We start from the raw sequence: 12728 nt of genomic DNA, 5'->3' as shown, positions 1-12728 counted from the left end.
TAAGACCGTTATCAGATTTGGAAGTCTTGCAAGATTTTGCCTTTTTTTTTCTTTTTAACAAAATCATTTGAGGATTTGTTGCTTTAAGAACGTTATTGGGTCTTGCAAGATGTTGCCTATTTTTATTAAATAAAATCATTTGAGGATTTTATGAATGACTTTTGAAGATGTCTTGGTGTCTTAATGGTAGATCAAGCCATCAGGCAATCAACCCTATAAGAAAGTTAAAACTACTGTGATTGACATTAGCTACTAATGGAATTCTGAAAATCTGAATCCCCCCCCATTTTTTATACTCCAGTAAATTAGGAAGGCATCTATCTGTGCCCCTTCCAAATATTATTGGGGAGGCAGGATATATTATGGGTCTCTTCTCTTAAGGAGCTCTATCCAATGGGTCCAAGAAGAAGGGCCTTCTCTGTGGTGGCTCCTTCCCTGTGGAACATCATTCCTGAAGAAATAAGATTGTTTCCCATTTTGACTCTCTTTTGAAAGGGCCTGAAGATATGGTTTTGCCAGTGGGTTTATGGATGCCAGGATGATAGGAGGCCATCAAGTGGTTGGCTTGATTGTTGTCCCCAAGGGTGTAGGGGACAATGAGCTTGTTGATCGAAAGGTCGGCAGTTCAGTGGTTCAAATCCTTAGTGCCATATAACAGGGTGAACTCCCATTACTTGTCCCAGCTTCTGCCAACCTAGCAGCTTGAAAGCACATAAAAATGCAAGTAGAAAAATAGGGACCACCTTTGGTGAGAAGGTAACAGCATTCTGTGCACCTTTGGCGTTTAGTCATGCCAGTCACATGACCACGGAAACGTCTTCGGACAATGCTGGTTCTTTGGCTTGGTAATGGAGATGAGCACTGTCCCCTAGAGTAAGGAATGACTAGCACATACCGTATTTTTCAGACTATAAGACACACCAGAGTATAAGACGCACCTTAGTTTTTTGGGAGGAAAATAAGAAAAAGGCTCATTGGGGGTGGATCGGCCCCCCGGAATATCCTGTTGGTTGTGAGCTCAGCGCCTTGCTTTTTTTTTCCAGCCTCTGAAACCTCTGTTTCAGAGGCTTTTTTCAGTGTGGCCAGCCAGGGGTGGCATTTGGGGGTTCGCCAAACCCCAGCAATCCTTGGCTAGAGGATCACCTGAACCTTGCCAAGCCCCCAGGAGCCCCTGCCCTGGCCATGGCCCACAAGTTGGGACCCCTGAATTAAATGGCTGGTATGAATGTGTTGTCGGGATGGGGAGGGGTATATTATTTTTATTATTTTTATTTTTTATTATTTTTATTTCTTTTATATTGTGCTTTTAGGTCCTGTAAGCCGCCTTGAGTCGCCATGTGCAAGTAAACGGCAATATATATTTTCTAAGTAAATAAATAAAAGTGCAAACTCTTGTTACATCAAAAGCATGTTGTGTTGTGGCCCGTCAGCGGCCTGTGCAGCTAGTAGCTGATTCCGACAGCGAGGAGGCTGGTGTGGTGCTGCGCCAGCAGCCTGTGCAACTGGCACTCAAATCAGACAATGAGGAGGCTGGAGAAGATGTGGTGCCAGAGGCGGAGATTCAGCCAGGGCCTTCAGGACCTCCAGAAGCTCCCTTAAGTGACGAGAACAAAGAGGAGGAGCCTCTTCTCAATGCACGGGCGCGCAGAGCTGCCAAAAGGCAAGAGTGGCTCCTCAGGAGGAAGTCTCCTCAAGACTAAGGCTTGGGGCTAATTGGCCACTCCCTTAGCCTATTTAAGGAGGAACGCCAACTGAAGCAATTTGCAGGGAACAACTTCGTTCACATACCTTCGTGTCTTGTCTTGCTTATCTTATCAGCTTCCTGCAAATTGCTTCTGGGCATTCTGCCAACCACAGTAAGCTTTCAGTTATTATTCTTTGAACTCTTGGCAGCTGTTAATGCAGTAAATTAACAGCCATTGTTGTAAAAGACTGGTTTATTTAGTAAACTAAGGTTTGAACGGACTTTGTGTGTGCTGCATTCTTTGGGGTCCATAGCTGGGGCAGAACACGCCAGTCCACCTCAATAAACAAGTAATTCAGTCCTCATCAAGTCTGAAGGACAACCCCGTAAGTCTTATCTGGAAATGAATGAGCTAATAAAGTAGAAATCGTTGGACAGCAATAGCCTGTTATGTAGATCATGCGAATTCGCCATAACAGCTAAGTGAATAGCGACTTCAGCAAAAAGTGCTAGCCATAACTTCAACAAAATCAGGCATGCTAAAATTTACAATATATTAAACTAAATCAGATCGGTTTGCACAAGAAATGAATCCTTTCTTTTTATTTTATTTTCTTTTTTCTTTTCTTTTCTTCTTTTCTTTTCTTCTTTTTTTCTTTTCTTCTTTTCTTTTCTTTTCTTTTCTTTCTTTTTCTTTTTCTTTTCTTTTCTTTTCTTTTCTCTTCTATTCTCTTTTCTTTTCTCTTTTCTTTTCTCTTCTCTCCTCTTCTCTTTTCTTTTGCAATGAAGACCCAAGGATAAGAAAGAATTGGAGAAGGTGAACCAAGATCTCAGGATAATTTCTTGACAATGTTTCTGCTCTAATGTTTGCTCCTAAATTCAGAACAAATGTGTGTTGGCAGCCGCTCTGGTTGGAAGGCATATTTTACAAGCTTGACAGTTTTATGAATCAGTGGTGTTAAACTAAAAGCAAGACGGAGGAGATCGCACAAAGCCCATTTGAAAAAGCGCCAAGCGCAGAAGGGATTATTCTGATCCCTTTGCCTATTTAGCATGCAACTGAATGTAATTATGACTTCTATTGAATTCTGAAAAATCCACAAATAATGAATATATTCTCTGAAGAATAATTAAACAAATGCGACGACCGTTCCGTTAAATCCAATTAATTTAGGAACAATTCCGTTCTAACACGGCTGACATTTTATTAAAGAATAGCCACCATGGCTGCAGATAATGGGAACTGTGGTCCAATTAGGGAAATTTGAAATTAATTAATTAAGTTACTTGCAGGGCTTCTGGGTGACTCCAGTCAGAACAGACTGAGAGACCTACAATTCCTCCTTCCAAATGTCAGAATAAAAGGCAAGCCATTAAAAGTAATATTATCATTTATTATAATCAATAAAATCACCCAGAAGTAGGGATAAAACACGATCAGCAGAACACAGTTAGCAACTTCAATAGCTCAAGTCATTGTGCAAACCCAAGATTGCATTGAAATAGCCAGGTCCTTGCAGATTTCCTAAATGTAACAAGGAAGCAGAGGTGGGTTTCAGCAGGTTCTGACCAGTTCTGGAGAACCGGTAGTGGAAATTTTGAGTAGTTCAGAGAACCGGTAGTAAAAATTCTGACTGGCCCTGCTCCCATCTATTCTCTGCCTCCCAAGTCCAGCTGATCGGGAGGAAATGGGGATTTTGCAGTAACCTTCCCCTGGATTGGGGAGGGAATGGAAATTTTACAGTATCCTTCCCCTGCCACACCCACCAAGCCACACCCACCAAGCCATGCCACTCCCACCAAGCCACGCCCAAAGAACCAGTAGTAAACAAAATTGAAACCCACCACTGCTGAAGGAAGGAACCATTTCAATGGTTGAGAGGGTTTGTTTAGAGTAGAGTAGAGTAGAGTAGAGTAGAGTAGAGTAGAGTAGAGTAGAGTAGAGTAGAATAGAGTAGAGTAGAGTAGAGTAGAGTAGAGTAGAGTAGAGTAAAGTAGAAAAGGAGCCTGAGTGGCGTAGGAGGCTAATGCCTCCTACTAAGGCAGCATTTAACATCCAGTTGCCTGCAATTACTGCGAGTTCAATTCTCACCAGGCTCAAGGTTGACTCAGCCTTCCATCCTTTCTAAGGTGGGTAAAATGAGGACCCGGTTTGTGGGGGCAATAAGCTGACTTTGTATAAAATATACAAAAGTATGAAGGCTATTGCTTAACGCATTGTAAGCCGCCCTGAGTCTCCGGAAAAGGGCGGCATATAAAAAAAAATAAAAAAAAATAAATAGAATAGAATAGAATAGAATAGAATAGAATAGAATAGAATAGAATAGAATAGAATAGAATAGAATAGAATAGAATAGAATAGAATAGAATAGGAAGGGACCTTGGAGGTTTTCTAGACCAACCCCCTGATCTGGCAGGAGATCCTATACCATTTTAGACAAGTGGCTGTCCAGTCCCTTCTTAAAAACCTCCAGTGATGAAGTGCCCGTGATTTATGAGGGCGCGCTGTTCCACTGGTTAATTGTCCTAACTGTTAGGAAGTTTCTCCTTAACTCCTGGTTGCTTTTCTCCTTGATTAGTTTCCAAACATTGTTTCTTGTCCTGCCCTCTGGTGCTTTGGAAAATAAATCAACACATTCCTCTTTGTGGCAACCTCTCAAATACTCCAATACTGCTGTCCACCCCTAATTCTTCTTTTCTCTAGACTAGCCAAACCCAAATCCTGCAACCATTCGTCATACGTTTTAGTCTCCAAGGCTTCGATCACCTTAGTTGCTCTTTTCCAAAGTCTCAACATCTTTTTTTGTAATGTGGTGACCAAAATTGGTTGCAGTATTCCAGGTGTGGTCTTACTAAGACTTTATAAAGTGGTACTAATACTTTACGCGATTTCGATTCTATGCCTTTGTTTATACAACTCGGGATTGTATTAACTTTTTCTGTTTTATCTGGCTGATACATGTTATCTATTGGATATGGAATTGCGTATGTCTAGTTTAATGAAAAGAAGGACTAGGGGTGATATGATGGCAGTGTTCCAATATCTAAGCAGCTGCCACAAAGAAGAGAGGGTCAACCTATTCTCCAAAGCACTTAAAGGCAGAACAAGAAGCAATGGATGGAAACTAATTAATCATGCCAGACTAATCTTATTGCATTCTTTAACAAAGTGACAAAATTAGTGGACCAGAGGAATGCTGTAGATAAAATTTACTTGGACTTCAGTAAAGCATTTGATAAAGTAGACCATAACTACTACTAGATAAAGTAGAAAAATGTGGGTTAGACAGCATCACCACCAGATGGATTCGTAACTGGCTGACCAGCTGCACTCAACATGTAGTCCTCAATGGAACTGCATCTACATGGAGGGAAGTATGAGGTAGAGTATCCCAGGGCTCTGTTTTAGGCCTAGTGCTCTTCAACATCTTCATCAATGACTTGGACGAGGGGATAGATGGGGAACTCATCAAATTTGCAGATGACACCAAGCTAGCAGGAATAGCCAACTCCAGAAGATAGGCTCAAGATACAGAAGGATCTTGACAGATTTGAACATTGGGCGCTATCTAACAAAATGAAATTCAACAGTGAAAAAAGCAAGGTTCTACATTTAGGGAAGAAAAACAAAATGTACAGGTACCATATATGTGGTACTTTGCTCAATAGTAGTAACTGTGAGAGGGATCTTGGAGTCCTAGTGGACAACCATTTAGATATGAGCCAGCAGTGTGCAGCAGCTACCAAAAAAGCCAACACAGTTCTGGGCTGCATAAACAGAAGGATAGAATCAAGATCACGTGAAGTGTTAATACCACTTCCTAATGCCTTGGTAAGGCCACACTTGGAATATTGCATTCAGTTTTGGTTGCCACGATGTAAAAAAGATGTGGAGACTCTAGAAAGAGTGCAGAGAAGAGCAACAAAGATGATTAGGGGACTGGAGGCTAAAACATATGAAGAACGGTTGCAGGAACTGTTTGATGAAGAGAAGGACTAGGGGAGACATGATAGCAGTGTTCTAATATCTCAGGGGCTGCCACAAAGAAGAGGGAGTCAAACTATTCTTCAAAGCACCTGAGGGTAGAACAAGAAGCAATGGGTGGAAACTAACCAAGGAGAGAAGCAATTTAGAACTAAGGAGAAATTTCCTGACAGTTAGAACAATTAATAAGTGGAACAACTTGCCTGCAGAAGTTGCGAATGCTCCAACACTGGAAATTTTAAGAAGATGTTGGATAACCATTTGTCTGAAGTGGTGTAGGGTTTCCTGGCTGGGCAGGGGGTTGGACTAGAAGACCTCCAAGATCCCTTCCAACTCTGTTATTATATTCTATTCTAATTAAGGAGAGAAGCAATCTAGAACTGAGGAGAAATTTCCTGACAAAACAATTAATCAGTGGAATGAGGTGGAAGGGACCTTGCAGGAAACTATATCATTCTGGACAAATGGCTATCCAGATTCTTCTTAAAAGCCTCCAGTAATGGAGCACCTACAACTTCTGGAAGCAAGCTGTTCTACTGATTGATTGTTCTAACTGCCAGGAAATTTCTCCACTGAATTAAATGGTCTTCTTTGGTGCCCGTGCAGAATTCGCATTGCACCAGGGGTGAAATCCAGCAGGTTCTGACAGGTTCTAGAGAACCGATAGCAAAACTTTTGAGTAGTTTGGAGAACCGGCAAATACCACCTCTGGCTGGCCCCGGAGTGGGGTGGGAATGAAGATTTTGCAATATCCTTCCCCCAGGAGTTGGGAGGGAATGGGGATTTTGCAGTATCCTTCCCCTGGAGTGGGGTGGGAATGGGGATTTTGCAGTATCCTTCCCCTGGAGTGGGGTGGGAATGGGGATTTTGCAATATCCTTCCCCTGGAGTGGGGTGGGAATGGGGATTTTGCAGTATCCGTCCCCTGCCACGCCCACCAAGCCACACACCACGCCTACCAAGCCACATCCACAGAACCGGTAGTAAAAAAAATTGAATTTCACTACTGCACTGTACCTAGAGATATTTCCAGAATCGCAACCAACCAAGAGGTTAAATCAAATCAAGAAGCTCTGATCTAAGTGGTCCACAGTTAGTTCTTTCATTCGTCAAGCCATGTCCGAAGGCTAACGTTGCAGAGCCTAACAATCTGTCCTTAGATGGAATATTCAAATGTATAGAGAAGTTAGCAAGATGCTAAGCTACCAGGGCAATTCTGAATGATTGCCAAACACACTGTTTCAACTTTGTTATTAACCCCAAGCAAGACACATGCACTTCTCTTGGGGGTTTTGAGGTTTCCTGACATTTCGTATGATTGGACTGCATATAAACAGAAAAGGAAAATTAATTGCCTTTATGGGAAGAGCATGTAAAGTGGAAAGTCGGCAACCGAAGCAAAAAATAATGGAGTCCAGATTGGACACTGTTTGTTTTAACTTTCTGTTGTTATTGTTACCTTTGGGTGTAAATATAGGAAGAGGCTGGGTCCTGGAAGCAAACTATATACCTACCATGTGCATAATCATAATATTTTGCCTAGATGAAACTAGATATAGAAGAAAAACAGGAATATATCATTATTGTTGGGACAACTGATCTTCTCTTGCCCCGTGGGCCAAATCTAGAAGAAGCTAGTCTGCACTAAACATTATTAATTATGGAATGACATCATTGATCTCCCAAAACATCTGGATAGGTATCTTTAGAGATATCATTCATTTAGCATTCGTTCCAATGATGCCTCCCCTTAAGTCCTACTGGGCTGCCTCATTGTGGCATGTAGAGGGCTGTTTCTGGATGGATGAGCAAAGAATTTTGGGAGTGTATATTCCCAGTAGGGTCACTCAAGGAATGAAGATCATCCCAGCTGCCCAACTAAAGCAAGCAGGTCTCTATGTTAGACAGCAGTGATATATGGGTAGTCCTTGACTTATGACCGTAATGGAGCCTGCCCCTCACGGTCATTAGTCATAACAGCTATAAATCAGTTCACCCATGTGACTGGCCTGACTTTAGGACCTTTTATGCAACAATTGTCAAGCAAATCAATCGATCAGAGCAGAGATGGAAGGGACCTTGGAAGTCTTCTAGTCCAACCCCCAGTTCAAGCAGGAGACCCTGTATCATTTCAGACAAGTGGCTGTCCTGTCTCTTCTTAAAAACCTCCAGTGTTGAAGCATCCACAACTTCTGGAGGCAACTTCTGTTCCACTGATTAATTGTTCTCAGTGTTAGGAAGTTTCACTTTAATTCCAGGTTGCTTCTCTCCTTGATCAGTTTCCATCCATTGTTTTTTTTTAATTTTTATTACATATATAAACACAGAAAATACACATACACATACACATACAAATACGACAAATACAACATTAATAACATAAATAACATCTAAATGTAATGTCTGATTTCCTCTGACATCAATAACCTAAATTCCTCGATATGTATTCCTTCCTCTCGCCTTATATAACGATATTATTTTTTAATATTTAATTATGCGTTGTTATATCTTATTTGGTACAGAATTTTGTTTTACTCTTTTAGGATCCTCTTTTGGTTTTGTTTTTTCCCTCTAACCATTGATACCACCTTTGCCAAACCAGGTAGTAGTCAGATTCTTCCTTTCCTTGAATTTCCTTGGTGAGTCCGTCCATCTCAGCACATTCCATGACTTTAGATATTATTCTATCTTGTGTTGGGACTTCTTCCAACCTCCAATTTTGTGCATAAGTGATCCTTGAGGCAGTCAAAATATGTGTGATCAAATATATTATTTCTCTGTCATAATTACTTGTAAATATGCCTAATAAATATGTTTCCGGTCTTAGTGGTACTTTTTGAGCTGTTATTTGTTCCAATTGGGTTTTGATATTATTCCAGAATTGTTTGGCTTTGGGACATGACCACCATATGTGGTAGTATGTCCCTTTTTGTGCTTTGCATTTCCAGCAGAGTGAAGATGTATTGGGGAACATTTTGGAGATCCATGCTGGTGGGAGATGCCATCTATAAAACATCTTGTAGATATTTTCTTTGTACGATACTGATAGTGTTAGTTTGCTGTTAATTTTCCATAGTTTTTCCCATTTGTTTAGTTCTATAGGGTATCCGAAATTCATCGCCCACGTAATCATATTTTCCTTGACTATCTCCTCCTCTAATTTATATGCCAGTAAGAAGTTTCCATCCATTGTTAATTCCATCCATCATTAAGCAAATCCATTGTCTGCTATTGGTTTTTTCTTTCTTTCTGGACACTGGATGTAAATGCTGTTTTCCATAAAAAATGTTGTAAATCATGATCATGTGATTGCAAACAGCCATAAGTGTAGGCCAGTTGCCGAGTGCCTGGCACAGAGTCATGTGATGATTGGGGGCCTCATTGGGCCTTCAGAAATGGGTCATAAGGTCCCTCAGAGAGATCTGTTTTAATTTTTGAATGGTCACTAAACAATCAGTCATAACTTATGGACTACGTGTAGGAAGATCCTGAAAGCAAATTACCAAGGGTATATTACATTGAGAAAGCAATAGTACATCATTCTTGTATTTTGCTGAGAAAGCCCCATGGATAATCAGACAAAGTTCTCCCTCAAGACACAAATTATTGAGCTTTAGAGCAAATTTCTCTCTTTGGGTGTTCTAATCCTGTGTAGTCCTTTACTCATGAAGTCTTCTGAACTTTCAGCCATCAATCTCCTATGGGACCTGATGAAAGTTTGACTTCATTCTGAAGAGCCATCTTAACGAAACTCAACAATTATCCTTTCTGTTCTCCAGCATTTTTATTCTAATATAAACTACACCCAAGATTGATTGGGACTGGTTTAATGGTCAACAATGAGTATGGGTGAAATTTATGAGATACCTAAATAGGCTAAAACATATGATGAACAGTTGCAGGAAGTGAGTATGTCTAATCTAACAAAAAGAAGGGCAAGGAATGACATCATGGCAGTCTTCCAATTTTTGAGGGCCTGTCACAGAAAAAAGGCGGTCAACCCATTCTCCAAAGCACCTGAGAGCAGGACAAGAAGTAACAGATGGAAACTTATCAAGGAGAGATCCAACCTAGAACTTCCCTTCCATATCACAACCTAGAAATTTCCTTATAGTGAGAACAATTAATCAGTGGAATGGTTTGCTCCAGAAGTTTTTGGTGTTTTTAAAAAGAGAGTTCCTGACAGAACAATTAATCAGTGGAACAACTTGCCTCCAGAAGTTGTGAATGCTCCAACACTGGAAGTTTGTAAGAAGATGTTTCATTTCATTTTCATTTCATTTTATTAGATTTATATACCGCCCTACTCCCGAAGGACTCAGGGCGGTGAACAGCCAAAGAGATAAAACATACAGACTACAAAATTTAAAACACAATATAAAACCCAATTAAATAGTGTGGCCTGGAACAGATTAAAATACCCCTAAAATTTTAAAACAGATTTAAAATTTACAATTAAAAAGGGAAGTTAGGCCAGGCCAGCTTGTTGAAATAAAAAGGTCTTAAGGGCACGGTGGAAGATGCGTAAATCCGGGATCCTCCGTATCTCCGGGGGGGAGCTCATTCCAGATAGCAGGTGCCCCCACAGAGAAGGCTCTCCCCCTGGGGGCCGCCAGTCGACACTGTTTGGCCGACGGCACCCTGAGGAGCCCCTCTCTATGAAGACTTTGAAGCGCACCCGGAAGACCACCGGGAGCCGCGCAGCTGCAGCTCGCGCAGGAGAGGTGTAACATGGGAGCGCCATGTCGCTCCCATAACCACCCACGCGGCCGCACTCTGCACCAGTTGGAGCCTCCGGGTGCTCCTCAAGGGGAGCCCCATGTAGAGAGCATTGCAGTAGTCCAGGCGGGAAATGACGAGGGCATGAGTGACCGTGCGTAAGGAGTCCCGATCCAGAAATGTTGGATAACCATTTGTCTGAAGTGGTGTTGGGTATCCTGCCTAAGCAGAGGGTTGGACTAGAAGACCTCCAGAGTCCCTTCCAACTCTGTTATTCTTTTATTCTGTAAAAAGATTGGACAGCCATTTGTCCAGAATGGTACAGAGTCCCCTGCTTGAGTAGGAGATTGGACTAGAAGATCTCCAAGGTCTTTGCCAAGCCTGTTATTCTGTATTCTATAGCCCATCTAATTTATTTTGACTAGGAAGAAAAACCCTCTCCATTTCAGACAAAGCAAAACTCCTTGAAATGAGGCACCTATTCACAGAAACATGTAGGTCTGTTGCAGGTTATGATGTCATCTGATGACCAAGAATCTCATCTTACGCCAAAACAGGTCTGCGCTTGCCATTAGATACATTACATACAAAAATAGTATTTGTTGGAAGACAGCTTGCTTCAGTTTTGAGCTTTTTGAAGCCAGGATTTAAGATGGAAGTTACAACCATGCAGCCAAAGTCCTGCCTTGTAAAAAATAAAAATAAATGGTGGGGCTTAGATCACAATAGTGTAGCTGCCATCTTGAATTTTTGACACCCTTGTGGATATCACTGCAGATTATATATAAATAACGGAGGAAACATGTTCACGAGATTTTGGTCTCTGAACTTCGGGGGGTGGGGGGGAATGTAACTGCGACACACCATTAACTGTAATATCACAGCACTGTGTTTCCTGGACCAGTTCCGTGTGAATTTGGAAGTGGGGCATTAAACCATGAGTCATGAGTTTACTCAGGGGTGGGCTTCAAAAATTTTAGCAAGGGGTTGTCTGCCCGGTTGCTGGGTGGGCGTGGCCATGGTGGGCATGGCCTAGTCGGCCTCCTGCACCATGGCAGGGTGTGTGTTGCCCTCCCTGGGCTCCAGAAGTTTTCCTCAAGCCTCCGGAGGGCAAAAACAGCCTCCCCAGGCTCCGGAGGCCCTCTGGAGGCTGGAAATGGGCCCGTTTCCAGCCTTCCCGAACTTCCGGTAGGCCCGTTTTTCACACTCCCCAAGCCTCTGCCCTGCACTTACCTGCATCCAAACGGGCCGCATGGGAACTCCTGGGAGGGGTGGGAGGGGTGGGGCAGGGCCAGCAAGGAGTGGGATTTGGGGGTTTTCCGAACTGCACAGAATCTTACCTAGAGGTTCTCTCGAACCCCTGCGAACCCCCAGCAGCCCACCCCTGAGTTTACTAGTCAAGATATTATAGTAGGAATAGTGGGGAGATTTGATGTCATTCTAGGTGATAGATGCACATTTGTTATCAAGCTTAAAGGAAATGGTCGGAAGATCCAAAACAGATGTTGCAAAACAGCTACATTTCACTTTGATGACTAGCAAAATCACAACCAATTAACCCCAAAATTAATTTTGTGCATGATAATATATGAACTGTGTTACAGTTCCCCACGAATTCCCAGACTGCCTACGGAATGACTGGAAAAGTTGCTGTACAGAATCCTGTCTCGCTTGTCCACATTTCCCAAGGCTTGTTAGAGATTCTGTACATTGGCCAGGAAATAATGTGCAATTCCCATTTGATGTACAGATTAAGTTCACATTCTATGTGAGAGTTGTGGACAACAACTGGTTATTTCACACATGCACAAGTCAGCTCTGATTATCCTTAACATATAGACGAGTTTTATTTATTTCTCCCCCCTCCCCAAAGGTCTTTATACTACTGCTTAGTCTGGGCCAGAATAAATCTACACTTATCTTCACCAGTTCTAATTCAGTTGCACGAAAGCAATTTGAAACTTTACAGAAAAGAGAATATCCAATCCAATCCAATCCAATCCAATCCAATCCAATCCAATCCAATCCAATACAATCCAATACAATACAATACAATACAATACAATACAATACAATACAATACAATACAATACAATACAATACAATACAATACAATGCTTTATTGGTCAAGTGTGATCGGACACACAAGGAATTTGTCTTTGGTGCATATGCTCTCAGTGTACATAAAAAGACAAGATACATTCGTCAAAAATCATAAGGTACAACACTTAATGATAGTCATAGGGTACAAATAAGCAATCAAATTTATAAATAAATAAATCATACTAGGAAACAATCAATATAAATGGTGAGGATACAGCAACAAGTTACAGTCATACTA

Source organism: Pituophis catenifer, unplaced genomic scaffold (genome assembly GCF_029215685.1).
Source record: "Pituophis catenifer annectens isolate HBS135680 unplaced genomic scaffold, rPitCat1.0.hap2 SCAF_3, whole genome shotgun sequence".
Taxonomy (NCBI): Eukaryota; Metazoa; Chordata; class Lepidosauria; order Squamata; family Colubridae; genus Pituophis; species Pituophis catenifer.
This window is presented reverse-complemented; position numbering follows the sequence as displayed.